The sequence below is a fragment of the Vombatus ursinus genome, unplaced genomic scaffold (assembly GCF_900497805.2).
Source record: "Vombatus ursinus unplaced genomic scaffold, bare-nosed wombat genome assembly UNPS02014818.1, whole genome shotgun sequence".
Classification (NCBI taxonomy): Eukaryota; Metazoa; Chordata; class Mammalia; order Diprotodontia; family Vombatidae; genus Vombatus; species Vombatus ursinus.
Window position 1 is genome coordinate 68,513,398 of NW_020954596.1, and position 25,530 is coordinate 68,538,927.

At 34.5% G+C, this 25,530-nt stretch overlaps 1 pseudogene; it reads left to right on the top strand.

Annotated features, from left to right (window-relative positions):
- Positions 1 to 24,082, top strand: part of LOC114023824 — a 41,993-nt pseudogene extending 17,911 nt beyond the window's left edge.
- Positions 24,083 to 25,530: the final 1,448 nt, after the last annotated feature.

Genomic DNA, 25,530 nt, shown 5'->3' on the forward strand with positions numbered 1-25,530 from the left:
CATATATACATGTAATCTCTGTGCTCAGTGCTTTACAGATATCTCCTATGATACTCACAATAACCCTGTGAAGTAGGTGCTATTATGATCCTCTTTTTGCAGTTGAGGTAACTAAAGTAAAAAGATAGTAAATGACTCATTTAGGGTGGCACAGCTAGTGCATATCTGAGGTTGGATTCAAACACAGGTTTACCTGATTCCAGGCTCAGAGCTGTACCTACTGGGCCACTTAGCGCCTTCAGGCAGATCATATTTGAGCTGTGTCTTAAAAGAAGAGAGGAATGCCAAAAAATAAAAGTAAAGAGACTTCGTGTTCTAGTCATTTTGGGGGTATCCAGTCTAAAGTCATGGAGAGAGAGACATGGAGTGTCATATGTGAGGAAGAGAAAGATGGAATTGGTTTGTCAAGTTCAGGAGGGTAAGTAAATTCCAGAGAGAATGGAAAGATAGATTGGGATGAAGTTATATACATTTTTAAAATTAATCAGAGTAGTTTATATTTTGAGAGACAATAGAAAGCCATCACACCTATTATGTGCCAGGTATTATAGTAAGTGCTGAGGTTACAAATACAAAGAATGAAACAATCTCTAATTTCAAGAAGCATCCACTTCTAATGAGTATCTGCAATGTATAATCTCAGAGAACTGACTGAGGCATTGTGAAATTAAATTACTTGGTTGGGGTCAGAAAGCTAGTATTTGTCAGAAGCAGAGTGTGGACCCACTTTTTTCTTATTCTAAATCTAGATTTATATCCATTGCTTCTTGCTGCCTTGTTTCAGATTTGGAGCCTTTCAAATAGATGTTCAAGGGTTTAAATGATTCAAGGTAAGACTAATTTGAAAACAAAATATTGAAATTTCTAAAAATGATATGTTTGTGTTTCTAATAGAATGGAAGATCTTTCAAAGTGTGCTGGATTTTTATTTTGTTTTGATTTCACCACTTCTGCATTTGGAAAAGGTTGATTATTTCATTTTCAGATGGTCATACTCACAAGTAGGCTAGTCTGAATATAGACTGTAGCAAAATCAATTTCAAAATATATATGATAAATATGATTTTGGTAATTTGTATAATGTGTTCTTAAGTTGGTCTTACTCTGTAACTTTGAATCATTTAGACTCTTGAGACTATATTTGAAAGGTAGCAAGGAGCAATGAATAGAAATCTAGACTGACAGAAAGGAAGACATGACACTTTGTAATTCAAATCTTTTAATGAGTTTAAACTATTTGTTTATCATATTTATCTAAATGTAGAAAACTAGGATGCAACAGTGGGAAAAGCACCATGTCATCTGACTGATAGAACGTTTTATTTTGTGTTTTAAATATGTTATTTTGTATGTTATCATTATTTTTCTTTTTTTTACATTGAGAAATTTGGGAAACCATTTTGTCAGAAATGCTGTGGGAAAAGTAATTTCTCTTTTAATTTGGATGCTGTTAGATTATGTACTAAGCTGCTAAAAGAATATGATAAAAATGTTTGAAAAATGTTAAATATTTAATGGGGTATATTTTATTCTAAAATGAATAAATTATTTGGCTATCACTTATGAAAAGTATGAAATTACATCTGTTAATAAATAATATGTACTGAAGTTACATTATTTAATTTATAAATGTTACATTATTTATTTATAAATGAAAGATTAAAAATGTCACTATGTACTCATTGTTAACTCTTATTGAAACATGGGAAAAAGCATAATAAACTAGGCATAATCTATGATTAGTGAAATTTTGCTATTTGAGGTGAAACCTCTTGGGATTGTAATTTGACATCATTCTAAGTTTCAATTTCAGGTATGATTGTCTGAATTCTCATGGAGTCAATAGTCCACTATTCAAGCAAAATGCCATTTGCTGCCCAAAGGGAGTGCAGTTTGAGAACAGCTTCAGCTAGATGTCTGTGTCTGGGAAAGTTGAGGGGACTACCTTATGTATGCAGAGGTAGGATCCTCTTGATTCAGTTTCCCATTGTGCTATTGGAACAGGAAAATTATCCACCTGGCTATGACACCCTATGAATAATGTTGAACTTTGTTGTGTAATTGGCTTGCCTTGAATAAACAGAACTTAAGGGAAGTTTTTCCTTTGTTGTGGCTTGTGTCAGGTCAATCTGTGCCCTTGAAGGAACAGTCTTTATATTTTCATAATAAAGCCCCCTGCCTTTTTTCCTTTCATAGCAAATTTCAATAATCAGAGCAGGTGAATTGTAGAATTTTTTTTTGCCATTTGGATATTTTACCTATTAATTAATAGATTAATGTGAAAACATCTGAGTATCTTAAATAAGATACAAATACAAAAGATTTTGCTTTGTTAATCTGTATTTAGGTCAACTCCATATCCTATGCAACTAGGTAAATTTATTCTTAGATTTACCTTCTCCTTGCTAATAGTTATATATTCATGTATAACATTAGGTCCTTAAATGCCTCATTCTTTCATGTTGATAAGAAGATAATATGCATATCCTTTAAAAAAAGGGAGGAGCATAAGAAAAAAGATATAAGAGTTTTTAAAATTTAATGGAGTTGTTAACCTTGAGAAAGCAATAAGATCAGGCTGTTTTCTTTAAGAACTAGAATATGTGTGTATAGGTTTTTTAGCTTCCAAATGTTTCTGAAAGGAAATACATGATTTGAGTGTGTTTTAGTAATAAGTTCTTCAAATTTGATGAAGGATTTTACATATAAAATACATTTACATATAAAATTGCATCAATAATTGTAAAAGCTTTTTTTCTTTCTTTTTCTATTTTGAACTATCTGTGTGATGTTAAGGAACAGGAGGGTTCATTTTCCAAGTGAGGTCCTGTTCCTTCAACCTGTACATGACATTATCTATATCATATACAGGGTTTTGTTAAAGATAGAAAGAAAGAACAAGCATTATGTAAAAAATGAAATTATCTGAAGTTTCAGGTGAATTGTGTGTTCCTAATTTGTTACTATTATAGATCTATTATTTATAGAATTAGAACCATAAAGACTGAGTAATTTTTCACTACATGAACTAGTTACAGGGAAAGCAAGTTTAGGAGGTTGTACTAAATTGTATTGCATTTTGTTACTGGTAGATTTAATAAAAATTACCTCTCTCCAGGAGACTTGGAACCAGAGAAGCCCTCTTCAAGAACTGCCCTGATGATGAGGCCTATTCAGGAATGTCTAAAGGACATGTTACCAGAGGCTACATGAGGCATCTAGGACTCAAGATGAAATATTGTTTAATTGTTGTCCTTCATTCTCTAAGATGACCAAAATGGCATCACTATGTTAGAATCAAGTTACAATGTAACTGACTGCAGCTGATCAGATAAATATAAGACCAAAATCATCTACTACAGATTGGGCACAAATAGCCATGTGAACATTTGGGGTGGATTCTCTAAATTTCGTGTCATATTTCTTTTGAGCTACTTCAATTCTGCTTTGCTCATAGAGCATAGTGCCTTCTTTGATGTGGGTATGCCATGGTGGAGGGTCCTTTGGCAGTGTCTCCCATGTCATGCAATCAATTCCAAAGTTCTTCAGAGAGACCTTGAGAGTGTATTTGTACACTTGTATCACTTCTGATCTCCATGTGAATGCTTGCCCTCTGTGAGGCAATCTTACATTTGACATTCAAATGATGTAGCTAGCCCATTAGAGTGGGCAGAGCCATTGGGACAGAATCAGTCTGAGTGATTCCCATATTTTAACCTTGCTCAACCTTTGGGTACCAAGCTCAGAAAGTTTGCAGGAGATGATGAAGTCCCCTTTAAACTATTCTCATCTCCTGCAGACTAATCCCATCTCCTGAGGGCTACTCCTATCTCTTTAACACTAATCACATCTTCCAATGAAGCTACAATGGGAAGGAGTTTCAGTGGCACTAGTCCTACCTCCTCTTTGAGATGTCTACCAAAAAGGATTGTGTTATCCTGACAGATAAACTATTTTACTCCTCTTTATAAAAGCAGTTTACAGTTGGAATTCTGTGGCCCCAGTCCCACTTCAACTGTTTGATGACTTTGTGTGACAATAAACTCCTATTGTCTTAAAAAAAAAGATTGTGGGCCTACAAATTCAACTTTTCCTTGGTGTCATACTATTGAATTTATATTCAACATTAGAAAGTAATAATTCAATCTTTCCTTCTGACAGTTTGAAATATTTTCCTGAATCAAAAGAATTACAGACACATTTATTTTAATTTTAAAAAGTCATGGTGTGATAATTATTTAACTAAATACTAGAACCAACTTGACCACTAGCCACTAGCCCCTAGCCACTGATTATAACATGACAATCCCTTTGCTGCAATTAGAAACTAATTTGAGTAACTTTAACATCAGAAAGATAAATTTTATTTTTTAGTTTTTTTTTCTTTTTCCACCCATGTAATGGGGAAATCAGAAGAAAAAAAATCCTTGTTAATCTTTAGAAAAAAAAATGAAAGAATAGGAGCAGTATATATGTATATATATATATATATGTATATATGTATATATATATACACACATACACACATAATATGCACACATACATATATAATTATTGTCCCATTGTATAGAATAAAAATGGAGATAGCCTGCTTTGGTATGTAGGGTACTGTTGAGTTCAGAGTCAACAAGTATTTATTAAAAGTGCTTACTGTGTGCCTGGTACTGTATTGTTTTGAGTTAGGATGACTTGGATTCTGACATTTACTACCTAGGTGATCCTGGCTGAGTCACTCTATACCTGGAGTACCTCATGGAATCCATTTATAACATCACTACCCTCTGTTCTTTAGGGCTCTTTGGTCTGATTGGAGGGTGAAGAACTCCTTCCAGAACTTCAAAGGCACTAAGATCAGGCATGTCTTCATTTCCCATTCTGCCACACTCCTCTGGACTTCTCTATCATAATCTCTTCCCCACCAGGTACCTTTCCTCTCCCCTACACTTTTTCTATCTTCTTTTTTGTGTGTTCATCTTATCCTTTCTCATAAGTAAGTTCTGTTGACTTAAATTTGAATGAAAACAGTCAATACAACAAAATGGAGGTCTTTAATCAGGGCAAGTAAGTTGCCACTCAAGATGCCACACAGTAAGTGATGTGGTACCCAAGGAGAAGGGAACAGGGTTTATATAGGGTACTAAGGCATGGAGAATGACTTGACTGTAGGTGGGAGGATTAGGCATCTCACAGTTTCACAAGGTAAGTTGTTTTGCATAACAAGAGAAAGTCCAGAAAGAAAGTTTGGGAATTGAGTTTGGGAGATTTACAAAATAATCAGAGGCTGGGAGTGACCACTTCGGGTCAGCCTCAGGCAGCTTCATTCAGTTCTTAGTCAACTGTGTTTGTCAGTTCCTTCAGGGCAAGGACTGTCTTCTGGCTTTCTTTGTATCTCAAGTGATTTACATCATGCTTGGCATGTGGTAGGTACTTAATAAATACTCATTTAGTGACTTACTGCATGGATGAAGCTGCCATACCTAGAGTTAGCTGAGCTGATAAAGTAACAGTGGTTTCAATAATCACAGCTCCTTCTGTACTCATATCTTTATTGAAGTAAATTATATCCTTTAAGAGAACAATTTATTGGTCTCTAATGCCTTCAAAGTACATAAAAATGCAAAGCATTCCTTGCATTTTAGAAATATTATCTAAACCCCAATGGTCTCCAAAGTGGGAACCAAAATTCCATGGGGCCTGTGGCCTTGGGAAAGGGTAGAAAGTAGACTGAACCCAGTAAGTGTGTGCTCCACCAATCAGATTCTGGGAAGACAGGTCATATCTCAGGCTTACTCCAATTTTGTCGGTCTTGTTTTCTACACCATTATTTCTAAGTTTATTTGCCATGATTACCTAATCCCTTTCACTATGAAGGCTCTCTTCTTTCCCTTTCAGATGTGGTCATTAGCACCTCTGGACTACCAGACACTATTAGCAACAGCTGTTTTAGGGTTATTTGGAAAATTCCTCTCCAGTCTCCTGTTCTGGACTTCCTAATCTACAGGAGGCACTTTTGGAGGACAGGCACTGTACTGGAGGTACTGGCCTATTGATAAGAGCCTTGCATATTGCTTTTCATTCTGAGTGGGAAACAAGATAAATAGACATTGACAGTTGTGATACACACTGTATATCTTTTGATGCTATCTCCTATTCCCTCTCCAATCCACCTATCTTTCAAAATTCCCTATTACCTCAGCAACATCTTCTTTTCAGACTCCCAGGTTCTCACAACCTGAGAGTCACCTTAAACTTCTTAGTCTCCCTGCCTTACTTTTGGAATCAATTGTCAAATCTTTTTGGATTTGCTTCTACATTTTTCAAATCTATTCCTTTTTCTCTATCCACCCAGCTACAGCCCAGGTTTAGGCCTTTATCACCCTTTGCCTCTATTGTTGTAATGGCCTAGAATTTGATTTCTTTGCTTTAAGCCTTTCCCCTCTCCAATCCATCCTCCCCATAGTTTCCAAAGTGATTTTTTACTAAAGCTCAAGTCTTTGTATTTCTACTCTCCTATTCATACTCCAATGACTTAATAATATTGTCTCTAGTATCAAATATCTTTAGCTCACCTTCTTAAATTTCTCTATTTTGTAAATTTTATAATATACATGATTATTAGTACAATAATATATGCATCTTATTTATAAACACATACACATATATAAATATGTGTGTATATATATGTATATATATATTCAAATAATTTACAGATAAGAGTATGTGATCAAAAAAGTTTGGCTACTGTAAGGACAAAATTTTTTAAACATACTCTTCCCAAATAAATATACCTTGAGCAAAGGTTGCTTTTCATTGGGGCTTTCTCAGAGCTGATCTAAATATAGATCTTCCTTCCTAATTACTTCATACCTGAATAACTGAATTCAACAAAAGGAGAGATGAATATGTTATGCTGTCTTTTTATTCAGGCACAATAAATGATATTTGTTCAGCAAATTAAGCAATTATTGTATATTCTGGCAAAACACAACTTGAGGGGCAGCTAGGTAGCACAGTGGATAGAGCCCCTGCCCTGGAAGCAGGAGGACCTGATTTCAAATCCGGTCTCAGACCAAACACTTGACACCTAGTAGCCTTGTGACCCTGGGCAACTCACTTACCTCAATTGCCTTAAAAAAAAAAAGAAGCAAAACACAACTTGAAAAGATTATGGTTTAATTGTAATATTAACTAAAAAATTTAGAATTAACCCCAAGGCACATACTCACCTCATCTAATTTTCAATTTCTGCTGTCAATAAAACTTCTAACAAATTTTACAGGTAGCGCATCATCTAACAAATGAACTGACTTGTTTATTACTTAATTCACTTCTTCTTAGTTTGACAAGAATGCAAGGACGTTTTTAGGCAGCCTGGATAGAGATGTAGCTGACAGAGTGGTGTCAAATATATTCAATTAAAGCAAAATTGGCTACAAGTGAAAATGGTTCCAGTGGCTCTTTGAGAATTGTTTCCAACAGACATTCAGTGTCAATCTATGTTTACATTTGTTAAAACTTAAATGCTTCACAGACAGCATGGAAGTCAAAGAATTCTTAACTGTACATACTTAATAACAAAACCAAATTCATTTGGTGGATTTATGGAAATGCCAGTACTATATCACAGTTGTCAGATATGTTGTGCTGAACATTAATAGAGTTCCTTCAGAGATAATACTTTTATTACTTATTGCAAATTGCTTTGTGAGAGCAGGATGGAATTGTACATAGTGAGATAATCTTGCACTCAGGAAGGTATAGTTTCAGGGCCCACCTCTGACTCACATTGTCTGTGTGATCCTGGACAAGTCATCTAATTTCTCTCAGTGCCCCTAACCAAATCTATAAGACTATAAATTTCATTGAAGGGCCAACTTGCTTTGGTAGATGTTGTTCTTCCCCAGGAATTCCCTATGGCAAAGAAATTACAGGTCTCCTCAAAAGAAAAATAAATCACTGCTCTGGGCAAAAATCCCATCTTATTAATAATGGCAAAATGTAGCTACAGAAACCCAAAAGAAATAATACAGCCACAAAAACTTGATGGACTTCTATGATTGATACTATGTGTGGCATACATAACTTCACAAACCTCTCTAGGACCCAGATATTCCCTTTCCTACTATGGTAAGAGTATTAAACAACCCTGTGAGATAGGTCTTATAATTGTTAATATCTCCATTTTATAGTTCAAGAAACTGTAACTCAGAGAGGTAGCATGATTTATCCAGGGTTATGCAACTAGTAAGTGTCCGAAACAGAGTTTAATCTCAGGCCTTGCTGACGCCAAGTCCAGAACTCTCCCCATTATGCCACATGATGTACATCTTGTGACATCTCTTTTATTGTTGTTTAATACAATTGTTCACATCTTCTATTCTTTAAGTTTTCTTGTTTATGACATAGTTCTCATAAGAAGAGGAAACATCTTGTACATTTCTTTATATTCAATATAGTGCCCAGCATCAAGGTTGGAGTTAGCATGCATTGGATAATTATTGACTACCATCTTAATTTAATGACAATGATTCTTATGTAACTTAAGAAGAAGTTGGGTATTATTAGAGTCATTCTTTGCCTTTTGTTTGACCATATTTTCTTGTAGACTCTGTCTTTTATAGCTTAGCCCAAGACTCCTGATCTCCAAGGCTTATCACTAGATCTTATTATTCTACAATTGTCCTTAGAGATCTGTTGTTTAGAATAAGTTGGAAGTATTTTTCTACAATATGCTGCTAAATAATTGGATAATTTTATGTATTTTATCAAATACTTTCAAACTTGTACTTGGACTCTGAGGCAACTCTTGTAAGTACCACAGTTTCATAAATCTAAATAAAAAAATACTTATTAGACTCTTTAGTTTCATGTAGCTCCCTCTTATTTGAACATGCATTCTGATGAGATTTTAAAATCTTTTCACTCTGGAAACTTTTTTCCTGAAGGCTATCTACATAAGAATGGCCATCATGTTATACTATTCCTGAGAATGCAAACTTGTTTGGTAATTGTCTGTACCAATTATAGAGCAGGAATTTATCTAGTATCATATATACATTGGACAGTTCAAGCAGATTTTATACCTGATAAGAATCTATGACAGAATGATATAAAAAGTTGACAGACTGAGCAGGAGCCAATGGCAGTGGAACCCTGCTTAACTGAAACAAATTTCTAGAGTATTTTCCCATAGTAGCAGTCCTGACAGCACCTTTTAGTGGATTTTGCCAGCCTAGTTCTCTATTTGAATAGTAGCTCTTCACTTAGACCTTAAAGATTTTACTAGCTTAATTAGAAAAGTGGGAATTTGTGTGTGTGTGTGTGTGTAGAGTATTTGTTTAACATGTATGACTCTAAAAGGTATTTTAAAAATAATTTCAGGGGCAGCTAGATGGAGCAGTGGATAGAGATCTGGCCTTGCAGTCAGGAGGACCTGAGTTTAAATCTGGCCTCCAACACTTAACACTTACTACCTGTTTGACCCTTGGCAAGTCACTTAACCCTAATTGCCTCACCAAAAATAAATAATAATAATAATTTCAACAATCTATACCAGGTGATAATCAGACTAGGATTAGATGGGAGTATTTTAGATGGAATTAAATTATACATATTAAGATCCATGCTTCCACATGGGAATCAGTTGTGTCTCCACCAAAAAAAAAAGTTTCACTGAAATTTATAATTCAAACTGGATTTCTCTGGTAATTACAATATAGATTTTAAACCAAAAATGATTTTTAAAAAAGCAATATTGGCATAAGTCACAGACAATGCATGTATGAGAGAGGGGAAAAGAGTACTATAGAGAGATCTAGGGCAGAGTGTTTTTTCTGCATATGGTATGGGAAAGGAATGTATTTAGCATATTTTACCCACATAGTTTGATAAATGGACATAATTTTGTAAAGTCTCAAAAATATACACTTTTAGTGAAATCTATACTGTTGCAAAAACCATTCATATGCTCGCTATTAATATGAAATTATGGGGTATGGGTAAATGAAGACAAGAAGAGTGGATCTGGAGCTTCATAAGTATAGCATGGAACCACTTGCTTCTTAAAAACATAGAATGTGTATCAAGAACTTGAAGAAACAAAGTGCAAAAAGAAATATTCTGACAATATTAGAAAATGTAATTGGTATTTTCTAAAAAATTATCTAGGACATCTAAACTAGATATTGAAGATGAAATTGATTCTTAATAAAATGATACACTATTATTCTTATCCATTATAATTATAAGAACATTTCAACCACAAAAATGTTCACTGCTAATTTTACAATTGACTAATGCATCTTAACTGAATTGCTTTGACTGTGGTAATTAAAATAATCTAACAGACAAATTCAAACTTACACAATTGAAAAGATTTGTTCTTTATACCTTTACAAGTGTGAAGGTATTCATTGTGATCAAGAAAATTTTAATGCAAGTAATGTAAAAATCTTATATAAGAAAAGAATATTTAAAGCATGAAAACTTCTTTGAGAGGTATTTATATTTTGAAACAGGCCTATTTATTGTTTTCAAGATGGAAAAACTATTCAGAGAGTGTGAAGTTGAGAGAAAATACACAATATTCTCATGATGTTTCATGAAACAGATTGTATTTTACTCTACTACTTTGATTCATTTCTTTTTGTGAAAATAAAGATTTTCCTTTTTACAAAGATAAATGAATCCTAAAATGTTGCTCCTTATACTCAAAAGTGGTGGAATATCTGTGGTCATATTTTCCATGTATTTTCAGTATGTATAGGTATTTTACAAATCCTTCTGTAATAGGCTAAATGAAGTTAGCAATCTTCCCCTGCAAAGAAACTTTGTCAGTGTCTTTTTAAAAATAATAACTGATTATCAATAAAGAAGTGTAGTAAATGTTCAGGAAATTCTTGACTAGATGCTTCGAAGTGATTTTACTTTTACTGGAATATTTTGAATCACCTTTTGGTGGCATGCAATATGTGACATACCAGACATAGATATAAAAGAATATTTTTTATTAAGGAGGATTATTCCATGTTCCTTGTACCAAGTTGGCAGGAGGTGACTAGAACAATTCCAGGATTTGAAATATACTATTTGCAATGCTTTTGATCTTGGTACTTTCTTTCCCAGAGAAGAATGAGTCTCTTATGGTTATATACCATCTGCATTAACTCAATCACCCACCAATACCCAATTCTTACAAATTTAGCCCTCTTCCTCCCTTGCATAGCTGAGAGGAACCACTGAGACTATTGTTCTTGATGGTATTAGGCAAATGGATTTTAGCCCATTTATTTATTTATTTTTGGTGAAGCAATGGGGTGAAGTGACTTGCCCAGGGTCACACAGCTAGAAAGGGTGAAGTGTCTGAGGCCAGATTTGAACTCAGGTCTTCCTGAATCCAGGGCTGGTGCTCTATCCATTGTGCCACCTAGCTGCCCCTACTCCATTTATTTTTAAACAGTTTCATCACCCTTCCCTCACAAAAAAAAAAAAGACCTGGACTACTAAGGATGCACCAAAAAGATATATTACTTGCTGCAGTAATAAGGACTATTCATTACTATCCCATATTTTGTTATGTTTTCCAGTTTTCTGTGTATAAGTTGTCTTAAATTATTTTAATTTGTATTTCTCTTAGTATTGACAATTTAGAGAATTCTTTCACATGATTAATAGTTTACTAATCTTCCTTTGCAATCATTCCTTCCTGGAGATTTTTCCTGTCATGTAACACCTGTGTGATCTTAGGCAAGTGATGACCTCTCAGGGTCTCAGTTTCTTCCCCTTAAAAATTAGGGGTTTGGACTAGAATTCCTTTAATCTCCTTTTCCAGTCTGAATCTATGCCTCTAGGAATCTGTTGCCCTGAGAAGGAAAATTTTAACATCAAAATCAAAGACTTGTCCAAGATGAATCTGCTAGTTGTTGCAACCCTATATAATCATAGAGATTAATGGAATTTTAATATAACTTTCTTTTATTTTTTTAGGAGAGGAAAGTAAGCCCCAGAGGAATTAAATGACTTGCCCAATGTAGTATGTAATTAGTAACTAGAACCCACGTCTCTTGATTCCCACACCAGTTCTCTTTCCACTACTTCCCCAGTTCTATTCCCTAGACATTGATGCCTTTCCACCCAAAGGCACATTTCCTGAAAATAATGGAGAGTTATTGCCCTGAGACAAGAAACCTCCCAAAGCCTCAAAAGCCTGTCAAGGAAAGTAAAACCTTAACAGTCTGTGGAATGACAGATCAGATGCACACACATTCTAAACAACAAAACTAAAAAGCTTTTCTTACTGGGTTCCTATTCCCATTTGCCCCACTACAAATATCACCACTGGCCATACACATATGACACAATTGATGAAAAATCATATTGGTACTGCTTTGGGGAGGGAAAAAAGGGCATTTTTCATTTTGTTTTGAATTGTAGAAGACAGGCAATTCTCAGGAAGACATCTGTCATTTTCACATGCAAATATGCACAATGCAAATTCTGGAGTGTTGCTTCATTCTACAGTTTACCTTCCTCATGAGATTTGCTCCTCTCCCACTCCTCCACTGGAATCCTTAATCTTATTTTAACTATTTTAAGGAGATTGGTATATAGTTTTTCTACCAGAAGCAATATAATTCTTATGGCATTTACTCACATCTAGTTTTTAATAAAACCTAGAGCTTTATTATAAAATATGACCTTAAAATAGAAATAGAATATGTATGTTATGAGTTTGACCACTCTGAAACTTTTCTTATGTATGGGTCATTTTTTTTTCTTTCCCCAGCTCATCCAACCCTGCTTATATAATTAAAATGGTGATGTTTGTGTTTGTGTGTATATGTATTGTCAGGTCATGGGGCAGAATATGGAAGAAAAGGTGTTTGCAAATAACATAGCAATTCTTGGAAGTTTGAAAGAAAAGGGAAAAGTGCAACTTACAATGTAATTAATTCTTGGTAGAATAGAAACAACATCATATAAGTCAGGAGACTTGGGTTCTCTTTTTGACTTTGATATACTAACTGGTTATATTACCATAGATAAATTACTTACCCTTTCTGTTTCACAATTTCTTTATCTTCTAATTGAAAGGATTAGACTAGGTCTGAAAGTATCTCTTAGCTTTAAAACTGTGATTTTTGGACTTAGTATTCCCTGCTACCTATCACTTAATAAATATTTTTTCTACCTTTTCCATTCAAAGCATGAGAGGTGCAATGGAACACAGCTAAATAGTTGATGAATTAATAATTTTAATAGAAATGAAAACAGTACTTCATTAATGAATTGAACATGGATTGTAGTTATCTTAGAGAACTAACTTGGCCTATTCTGTTAATCAAATGAGTAGGTATCAGAAAGAACAAGTTAAATATGATTTAATCCTTTACAAGGAAGCAGAAATATAGGGACCATCTTTCAATGCGTATTAACGCATGTGAACGTTCTCTGTGAAAACGGTTACTAAGTAGTCAGGAAAAAGATAAAGAGCTTAAGACTGAACAAAGGGACAACACTGGACTAATACTTACATCAAACCCAAAACATTAGGATTCTAGGAACAGCAGATGATGTCTTAGACAAGGAAAAGGACATTGGGCAAAATTCCAGATCATTTCCATGTACTCACTGAAAACTAGCAAGGATGACAAAGAAAAGCACAGCAAGCTGCAGGAACATAGTGCGTTGATGACAGGAAGCATCAGCACAGCACAGAACAACCTTTGGACAAAAACAGTGGGTACTTATATAAAAGTGTCTCTTTGAGGATGATAGCACATATTCCAGAAGCTAGTGATTTTTCTGCATTTGTTCCACTTCTCTGTTATCAACGTATGAATTCATACATAAACAAACAAGCATGTGACTGTTTAGGTATGTCTCTCCTTGTATATATGTGCATGAGTAATAGATCCGGAGGACAGCTCCTAGCATATTGGGGTAATCTCCTACAGAGGTTTTAGAGACAAGAATAAGTATTCCACTGAGTGAGGAAGTGTGGGTGGGTTGCAATCTTCACCTTTAAAAGAAGTATCCAAATCTCTTGCAGTTTTGAAATGCAGATTTGAAGCAATCAATCAATCAACATCCATATATTAAAATCTTACTATGTTACTGAAAACTACGGTAAGGGATACCTGCTTAATTATTACTAAGAAAAAACTAATTTACTTTAGTACTTTGTTACAATCTCTCTACTGTCAAGTTATGTATGTGTATCTTACACACAGGGAGATGTACAACTGGAAAAAAAAATCATCAATGATATGCAGAGAACAGTGGATAACCAATGGAAAATCCAAAGGCTCCACTGTTTTATTCTGAAAAGTTATTCTTGAAAAATAAACTGGACATTGAATAAGGAATATTTTAGTTCAAATCCTAACTCTGCATCCCCTAATTAGGAAAATGGATATAATACCATTTGCAGGGTGATTGTGAGGGTCAAATAAAATAATATATGTGAATTGCTTTGCAAACATTGAAGCATTTTATGGATTGTGTTAGTTATTATTATCCGTGCCTGTATGTATGTATGTATGTATGTATGTATGTATGTATGTATCCATCTATCTAGCTAGCTAGCTAGCTATCTACTCTGTGCCTAGTATATTAGCTAAACATTTTTTAGCTTATGTTCATCATGAGTACTCCAAGACCTGAGCAGATGTGGAAATAAATTATATTTCTGATAGTCTTTGGATAGACAATGAAACCAGGTTTTCTAACTCTTCTGTTTTAAAGAAAATGTGTGAGCCATCCTTGCACTTAGCTTCTAGTTCCTTCTCTGGTTCAATTTATCCTTAGAATAACAACATTGATATGCTTCAGTCATTGTAGTAGTATGTCAGTTCACTGGTCATTGGTCAAAGTGGTAGCATTTAGTGCACTTTATAGTTAAACTAATATATATGAGCATTCCCAAAATTCTATAATTATTAGAATCTTCTGTCACCTTTTTTATAATTCTACCCCCATTGTCATGGATGGGGACCACAAGTATGTGAGGTTTTTCTTTTTTAGTTATTGTGTGTTTGTTTCCTGGGTTGCAATAGCTAAAGGCCTCATTTATAATGTAAGACCATTGGTGATGAAACTCTGCATTTAATTAATTTTGTCTTCAGACAGCACTTTCAATCTCCCACCAGAATTATACTCCATTCTTTCTACTGGGGCAAAACATGTTCATATTATCCTTGGCATAGCCCTCAAGAACTCAGGTTCACCTAAATACCACAGGTAGAGCTTTGTTTTGGATAGACATTTTGAAATAATTATATGACAATCTGATTTGCTTGGTCAAAGTATTGCTTGGTCATGGCACACATATAGGAAATGCCACCTTTGAAACTGTGAGTAGCACCAATAAGTAAAATTAAATATAATTTTGAAAAGATTAGTTTATTTCTCTATAAATTAGAACATTCTAATTAGACTACTCTTTACAGCGATCTGAATCTCATCACTTTATACCACCATAATACTGATGTTTGGTTTCATTGTTTTTTCAATTTCATTGGTGTTAAACATTTTGTTTTGCCTTATAAAATACTCCTTTAAATAAAGAATTCATCTCATTATTCACAAATCAACTACTGAATTATTCAACCTATAGTTGAGGGTTGAGTCTCTATGAAATCTGAGCATTCTCCCAAAATAAAGATTTTATAAAATCTTCTGAACTATTAGGGCAAATATTATTCAAACTATGCACATCTTTTTCACATCCATATAATTAAACATAAACACATCATAACACAGGAAAAAATCATTTCTATGTAATTAGTATGTTTCATTTTATTTTTAAAAATTATTTTAAGGGCAGCTAGGTGGCGCTGTGAATAGAGCACTGACCCTAAATTGAGGAGGAACTGAATTCAAATCTGGCCTCAGACACTAGCAGTGCGACCCTGTGCAAGTCACTTAAGTCTGATTACTTCCAATTAAAAAAAATGTATATCTCACTTCTCTCAATAGAAAATTAACTCCTTGAACAAAAGAACCTTGAATTATTGTGAAAGACACCTTGACACAGTGGGAGTCCTATCTTGGAGTCTAATGATCTGAGTTCAGATCCTGCCCTAGATGCTTCATAGCTGTATGACCCTGGGCAAGTCAATTACCTTCTGTTTGCCTCAGTTTCTTCCTCTGTAAAATGGAATTAATAGTATCTATTTCATAGGGTTGTCATGAGGATCAAATGGGATAACATGTACAGTGCTTTGGAAAACTTGAAGTTCTATATTGTTCATTGTTATTACTAATAATTTTCACAAAGCAATACTTAATGCTGAAGGACCTTAGAAATTCACTAGTAAATTCCTTTCAATTTACAATTAAGGAAAGTAAGGTCCACAGAGGTTAAGTGAAAGGGAACTGCCAACTCACAGAATCCTACAAAACATTTTCTGATTTCAAATTGAGTGCTTTTCCACTACACTATTTTTATATGTAAAACATCTAGCACATAGTAGACATGTACTACACACTCAAGGAACTAAAACTAAGACACTAAAACTAGATCAAATGAGATATTTACCCAAGTGACATATTTTAAAATTGGTTTTCCATGAACATATTCTCATTGTTGTAAGATAAAACTCCACTTTAATAATACTCTGATGTTTCATTGTGTGGTATGGTCATCTACCCTGCCAAATGGGTGTTGAATGCTCTGCCAAAAGAATAAAGGCTTTGTATATTGAGGTAGAAATGAATTCTAATATTTAAGGAATGACCAAGCTACACTTAGAGGGATTTATAACCAATTGAATGAAGGATGATGTTTTTTCCAGCCACAGCAGTAAACAAATAACTTCTAAGTTAAAGTGAGGTTGAAATCTATTTTGGTGGAAGAAGTGACAATATGGAGGAAATTATACATTCTTGAAGTAATGTTATTTAAGATAATACTCATAAAATAATTTAAAAATAAAAGTGAAATAGAATGTAAAAATGTTGACATTAATTATTCTTCTTACTAGGTTTTAAAATGAGACTGTTGTGATTTTATCAAGTTTCTCTTCATTGTCAAGAGCCATTGAAAAAAATGACATGTTTTGTAATTTGGATCAATATAAAAATGAAATTGCATACTACATAGCTTCAATGACACTATTAAAAAAAAGTCTGGGAAGTTTGCAGAATGACAGTATAGAATTTTGTGATTCTGTTCACTTCTATGTACCTAAATAATGCCTAACTATTGTCACTGCTGCTATTGAAATTACACTTCTTCTTTTGAAGAAATGAGTGAATTATGAGGGAAGGTAGATGTCATAGAAACCCAGAGACATTACTCTGAAAATGGAAAGTATATTTTGCAATTTGGGTGCACTTTTTTCTTGAACTGCTAAGCATATGACCTTACCTTTTACCTTTATAAAAGCAGAACTGATTCTGACAGAAAATTTTACTCAATATAACTTTTTATAGAATTTGACTATAAGTAAAGATAAAAGCACTATTCCAAAAAAGCGATTCCTGAATTTTTTTCAAACATGATGTGGATTCAAATGATTAAAATAACTTTCATATTTTAAAACTATATAATCATATTATAAATCTTGATTTTTGGTTAGATAATTTACTAAGGTTTTGCCTATGAAAATTATCTTTTGAAAAAGTATTGTATGATCATATATTTAGAATTGAACACAACCTAATACATCATTGAGTCCAACCCATTGATTTTACAGATGAGAAAATTAAGTCTCAGAAAGGTTATGTGATTTGTGTCTGAGGTCACATAGTTTTTACATATCTGGAGCAGTAACTCAACTCCAAGTCCATCTTTCTATCTGCCACACCATTTAATTCATGTTCCTTCCTCAAAAAAACAACAGTAACAATTTTTGTACAATTAAACTAAGGAATGTGTTACACAACTGTAACCGAAACCTTTCCAGATGATAATTCATCATAAATTTAAAATACATTTGCATCATACGCACCACAAGCATTTTGCAATTTTGTATAAAAATTTTACCTTGAAATGTCAAAAAAAAAGAGTCAGAATGCCATCAATAGGGTGATATCAATGGAAAATGGAGAATAGAATACTCCACTCTTTTTACCTTGTTTGCTCAGTCAAAATAAATGATCTATTAGAAAGCATAGAACAAAAAGTTTAAAAAATATATTGAATCTCAAAACAAATAGAATTCAATTAATTAAAAAATATTTGATTAAATGCCTACTAAAGTGGTATGTATTGTAACTAGGTGGCACAGGGTATAGAATGCTAGATTTAGGCTCAGGAGCACTTGATTTCAAATCATTGCTCATGTACTTACTAGCTATGTAACTGTGTACAAGTCACTTAACCTTCAGCTTTTTCCTCCTCTCTAAAATAGGGACAACAATAGTATCAACCTTATAGGTCTGCTGTGAAACTCAAATGAGATAACATATATAAAGTCCTTGCAAACCTTAAAACATAATATAAAAGCCAGAAATTTCAGGGTGGATGTCTTTGGACATTACTAATAATTTTGATAGCATTTCATTTTGTTGGAGTAATTGGTGTGAGTGTATGTAACGTTGTGTGTTTATATTCTACTGATATTGAACTAACTCAACTTCTGACTTTGAACAGTTGGCACCAGATTGATCTGATATCCCCTCTTTAATTATTTCTCTGTCAGTGGTAGATTTGGTAAAGTAGTCATTTGATTCATTGCGCTCTTTTTTGTTTTAAATTGTGTAGTTTTTAAGGATGGAGACTACTCCAGGGAAATATGCACCGTAAATTGTAGGTCTTGAATAATAAATAGAAGAATGAATGAATGAAGTATGTATTAAGCATTACTATGCTCAAACCACTGTGCTATGTGCTAGGGATATAATTAGAAAAGTAAAGCAGTACATGTTTTCTAGGAGATTGCATTCTAATAGAGGAGACAGCACACATGAATGGTTTTAGCTGTGAGTCAAATGAAAAGATCACATGTATTTTAGTGTACAGAGGTAAACAGATATTAATTCATTGTCTTTTGTATTAAAAAAATCACATTGCTTTCTGATGTTGAATCATTTGACAACGTCAGAGATTGGATGGAAAAAATATTTTCTTTTCTAGGTCTTCCTTAGTTAGCACCTATAAGATTAGTTACCAAGTGTCATTTTCCTGAATTACTTCCCAGAATGATAGCTGAGGCTACTGGGCTGGAAGATTTGACAGCTCCAATATCTTGGGCCATGAGTTGTCTAAGGAGTGATGGTGTTCAAGATGGTGATGGTGGCCTGACCTGCAATATATTCTACCTCCTGTTTCTTTCCTAGGGTTCACATTCCATAAATTTTATAGCTATTTCAATGTTTGTTGCTAAGGGGAAGATTTTAAAGGACCATTCAAGGCCACAGTGAAATTGAACCAGTTGCATTCAAGGGCAAAGAAGGAGTAGGTGAAAATTAAAAAAAAAATGATAATTTATTACTGTGAAACAGCCTTATTAGTCTTTTGCTTTATCTCATGGAATTCATACATGGCTGTATATATCAGGCACTATGTTAGGAAATGTAATAAAGCACCTTCTCTTTTTTCCTCATTGTTGTTGTCATCCTCATTGTCATAATCGTTGTTGTCATCCTCCTCCTCCTCCTCCTCTTTGTTTTTCTTGTTCTTGTTCTTCTCATTCTTCCCTCTGTGACTTTACCATCTCCCATGGACTTAATTATCATCTCTATACAAAACACTCACAGTTCTATATATTGAGCCCAAATCTCTCCCCCAATCCTTTCATCACTAATTGTTAATTGAATGGCTTAAACTGATTGTCTCAGAGATAGATATCTAAAACTCAACATGTCAAAAAGAGAATTCACCTTTTCTCCAAACACTCTCTTCTCCCAAACTTGCTTATTTTTCTCAAAGACATCACCATCCTTTTGGTCTCCCAGGTTTGTATCCTTGACATTACCTTTTACTCCTCATTTTACCCTATATATTCAGTCTGTTGCCAAATCTTGGTATTTCTATCTCTAAAACATCTCTCAAATCTGACTCCTATTCTTTCATTCAGGCACCACCTTATTTCAACCTTTTCTCACCTTTTCCTCTGACTATTACATGGCCTCCCTACTGGTCTCCCTGTTGTCCCATTGTCCAATGGGAAATCCTCCACATATATGCCAAAGTGATTTTCAAACCCAGATGTCACTCCTCTAGTGTTTATGACATTTCAGGGATAAATATACTCCAGTGCCTCACTATCATCACTAGGAAAATATAAAATAAAAACATCTCTGGCTTTTAGAGCTTTTCACAACTCGCAATCAGTACTCAAAGTATCTTTCCAGCATCACTATATATTACTCTCCTCACATTTTACAGTCAGTAATATTAACTCTGTTTCTTACACATGGCACGTGATTTTCCTTCTCTGTACTTTTACACTGACCATTCTCCATGCCTAGAATGTACTCTCAACTCATCTCTGCCTCATAGACTTATCTTTCCTCCTTTGAGAGCTACCTCAAGCACCACCTTTAATATGAGCTTTTCCTAAGTAGCCCTAACTCCTAGTGACTTGCTTTACTACCTCATATTAATCTGCCTTGAATTTATTTTTTGCTTGTTCCATGTGTACTTTGTGAGTGTGTGTAGAGGGAGACAGAGAGAGAGAGAGAGATATAAACAGAGATGCAGAGACAGAGACACAGAGAGAGAGAGAGATAGAGATATCAAGAGTGCATACATGCATACATGCATGCATGTATATGTACACAACTTTGCCTCATAGACTACCTCTGTTCCTTTGAGATGCACCTTAAGCACCACCTTTTACATGAAGCCTTATCTAATGGCTCAAATGCCTAGTGATCTCACTTACTAACTACCTTGCATTGGCCTACATTGTAATTATTTTGCATTTATTCTATATATAATCATTCTCTTTCTCTCTCTCTCTGTCTCTCTCTCTCTCTCAATATCTATATTTAGATATAGAGAGACAGAGACAACCATACACACAAATATACATACATATATAGATGAATATATAGGATATAATATATATCTGTGTATATATACAGACATACACATGCATGCATGTTGTCTCTCCTGAGAAAATATAAATCTTTTGAATCAGAGATTGTCTCATTTTTTTTTGTATTTGCATCTTCAGTGTCTAGCATAGTGCCTGATATATATCTATATCTATGTGAATGATGCTTAATAAATTTGGTTGGTTGAAGGAATTGGGGATATTTAGCTTGGAGAATAGAAGACTTAGGTGAGGGGTAATCATCAAGACCATGGGATAAACAGATTCAGTTTGCCACATAAAAGGCAGAATTATGAGAAAGAAAGAAAGAATTAGGGTTTGATAAAAGGGAAAACTGCTTAACAATTGGAAGATTCAAAAGTGCAATGTGTTATATCAAAAAGTACAGGATTCTCCTCCATTGGAGATCTAGAGGCAAAATTTTGATTTCTGGGATTTTAAGGGATCATTAGGAATTTTAAAGAAAGGCTTCTTAACTCTCTGAAGATTGCACTAAATTGTGCTTCCACCTCTAAGAAGTTGTATTTCTGTTATCTCTCTGGATTTCCTTAAAATGATTAGATTCCTTAAAATTAAGATTCCTTGAGATTGACTAGAGATTGGGTCTGAAAGTTTGATCCCTTCAAACATCCCTTTAATTATTTTTTTTTCATATTTTTGGGACTTCAAATTTGGATCATCCCTCCTTTGTCTTAACTAGGTTATCTCAACATTCTATAATTGTTGATAATTGGAGGTTATTGTGTGCAGTAAATACCAAGTGTGAAGGATGTAAAGACAAAAGTAATATAGTCCCTGCTTTCAAAGAGGTTATATTGTATTAGGGACAGTCAGTGCATATAAAAAGATTCAGTTTCAGGGGAAATGACAAAGCCTTATGGCCCCTAGCATCAATGACAGAGAAGATAGCAAGGCTTGCTGGTTGGAAAGATGCTTTCAAAATACATGGTAAGGAAAAAGGGAACAACACATATGTATCTGGAAGGGCATACAAGTTTTCTAAACACAGAAAGAAATAAAAGATTAAAGAGATAGGGAGGAGGGAAGAGGATAAAGGATGTATTTCAGGGTGGGGGAGAGGATAAAGGAGGGATCTTTGATGGGAGGAGTAGGTTAAGGAATAGGAGGGCAAGGTAGTGGGTAGAAGCAGAGTAGTCAGGAGGGATAAGAAATATGAGATAGACACAAACAAAATAAAGATCAGGAGTAGAATTTATTAGAGAAAATAGCAGGGGTAGTATGATATGATATCAGACAAAGTTAAAGCTAAAATAGATTTAATCAAAAGAGAAAAAATAAGACAATATGCCAGCCATATTAATTAGTATTGTTTTGGACCATTTAAAATAACCAGACAGTATGAGGTTGCTGTGGTATGGGAAATTATAAGGTGGTCGACTTAGAAAATTATGGAAGGACTTGAACCTATGAAGGAAGACATCCCCCCACAGAGAAACAGAAGACATGCAAATATAGTATAGTCTTACATAGATGCATAATAACATATATGTCTATATATGAGTATGATTATAGATACCTAAGTATATATATGAATATGTAAGTGTATGTAAGTATATGTATATGCGTGTATAGATACATGAATGTATATGTGTATGCAATGTGTTTATGTATATATGTATATATGTATCATATGTACTAACATATAGACATATGCATTCATATGCATCTACGTAAAAGTGTACTAGACTTGAATGTCCTCTGTTTCTCTGTCGGTGAATAACCTTTTCCTTCATAGGTCCAAGTCACTCTCTCACTCTCTCTCTCTCTCTCTTTTTCTCTCTTTCTCTCTCTGCATATATATATATATATATAAAACACATACACACATATATATACATACATACATACATACACACACACACACACACACCTAGAAACAGACACAATTGTAGCTTTCTTGAGTGGGGGAAGGTAGAAAATATAAGTAAAAAATACACAGCAGATAACAAAAGAAAACTTACAAGAAAGCAAAGAAAAGATGGACAGTTCTGACCACAATGTGTAGTATTTGTTAGATAGGCTTTCTTGAAATGGAAATTTATTGCTGTATGTTGTGAATCATCTCTTATGCACATGACAATGCTTTTTTCTTTTCTTACTTTGTATTTAAGTTATTGTATGTTTCTTTTTCTTTTCTTATTTTATATTTAAATTTTAGTATTTAAGTTTAAAATAAATTATTTTTGCCTTTTTGCAAATTTTAATGTATTTATTTTTAGTTTTCAACTTTCACTTTTATAAGATCTTGAGTTTTAAATTTTCTCCCCCTCCTTCCCCTCTCCCCTACCCAAGATGACATGCAATCAGATATAGGCCATACGTGTACAATTATATTAAACATATTTTCACATTAGTCATAGTGTGAAGAAGAATTAGAACCAAAGGGAAAAACCATGAGAAAGAAAAGACAAAAAAAAAAGGGGGTGGGGGCGCCTGCGCAGGTGAATCTTGAAGGAGTAAGAAGTTAAGAGGGTGGCCTCCATGGCTGTGTCCCGGGGAATCCGAAGACTGGGGACAGTGGCCCGGCGGGTGACTCCTCTGGAGACCCCCGCAGCCTTGGGCCTCAGCAAGGAGAGACCCCCGCAGCCTTGGGCCTCAGCAAGGACATGCTCCCGGGACCGTACCCCCCCCGCCGCCGCCAAGAAGTACGACATGCCGGTGGAGGACTATGAACACTATCGGACGACGGCTTCGCTTATGGTGACTATCCCAAGCTTCCAGACCACTCTCAGGATGAAGGAGACCCATGGTATGACTGGGACCATTCAGAACTTAGGCTGAATTGGAGTGAATCTATACACTTTGACTTTGATATGCATACTCAGAATCCTGTGGATACGTCCCCCACACCTGTATCCTGGAACACTATGTGTAAGCATTTCTTTGGTTTCTTCAGCTTCAGGATGATCACGTTCTGGTTAGGAGAGGTGTTCCCCTCCTATCAGCCTGGGGCTCCAAAGCAATATCCTTATAACAACCTGTACCTGCAGCAAGGCGGTGATCCCAACTTAGAGCCAGAGCCTGTGATGCACTATGAAATCCGAAGGATCTAGCCTGCAGGGCCTCTGACTTTCTTCTGTGCAAACCTACTCGATCAGGAAGATTTAACCTTAATGAAATACCTAATGAACCTCAAAAAAAAAAAAGGGAAAAAAAAAGAAAAGAAAGGAAAAATAGTATACTTCGATCTGCATTCAGACTCCATAGTTCTTTCTCTGGATGTGGATAGCATTTTCCATCATAAGTCTTTTGGAATTGTCTTAGATTCTTCCATTGCTGAGAAGAACTAAGTCTATCAAAATTGGTCATCTCATAATGTTGCCATTTCTGTGAATAATGTTTTCTTGGTTGGGTTCACTTCACTCAGCATCAGTTCATGCAAATCTTTCCAAGTTTTTCTGAAGTCCTCCTGCTCATCATTTCTTATAGAACAAGAGTATTGTACTACATTCATATACCACAACTTGTTCAGCTATTCGCAAATTGATGGGCCCCTCAATTTCCAATTCCTTGCCACCACAAAAAGAGCTGCTACAAATATTTTTGTACATATGCATCCTTTTCCCATTTTTTATGATCTCTTTGGGATACAGACCTAGAAGTATTATTGCTGGATCAAATGGTATGCACAGTTTTATAACCCTTTGGGCATAATTCCAAATTGTTCTGCAGAATTGTTGGATCAATTCACTACTCCACCAACAATGCATGTATTCCAATTTCCCCACATCATCTCCAACATTTTCATTTTCCAATTTTGTCATATTAGCCAATCTGATAGGTGTGATGTGGTACCTCAGAGTTGTTTTGATTTTTATTTCTCTACTAAATAGTGATTCAGAGCATTTTTTCATGTAATAATAGATAGCTTTAATTTCTTCATCTGAAAACTCGCTGTTCATATCCTTTGACCCTTTATCAATTCGAGAATGACTTGTTTTTTTCTAAATTTCACTCAGTTCTCTATATATTTTGGGAATAAGTACTTTATTACAGACTGCTGCTGTAAAACTTGTTCCCCAGGTTTCTGCTTCCATTCTAATCTTGGTAGCATTGGCTTTGTTTGTACAAAAACTTTTTAATTGAATGTAATCAGAGTTATCCATTTCACATTTCATTATGCTCTCTATCTCTTATTTGGTCATAAATTTTTCCTTTCTCCATAGATCTGATAGGTAAACTATTCCTTCCTCTCCAAATTTGTTTATAGTATCATCCTTTATGTATAAATTATGCATCCATTTTGACCTTGTCTTGGTGAGATGTTAGTCTATGCCTAGTTTCTGCCAAACTATTTTCCAGTTTTCCCAGCACTTTTTGTCAAATAGTGAGTCTTTATCCCAGAAGGTAGAGTCTTTGGGTTTATCAAAAAGTAGATTATTATAGTCATTGACTACTGTGTCTTGTGTACCTAATCCTATCCCACTGATCCACCACTCTCTTTCTTAGACAGTACCAACCAGTTTTGATGACTGCTGCTTAATAATAAATTTTAGACCTA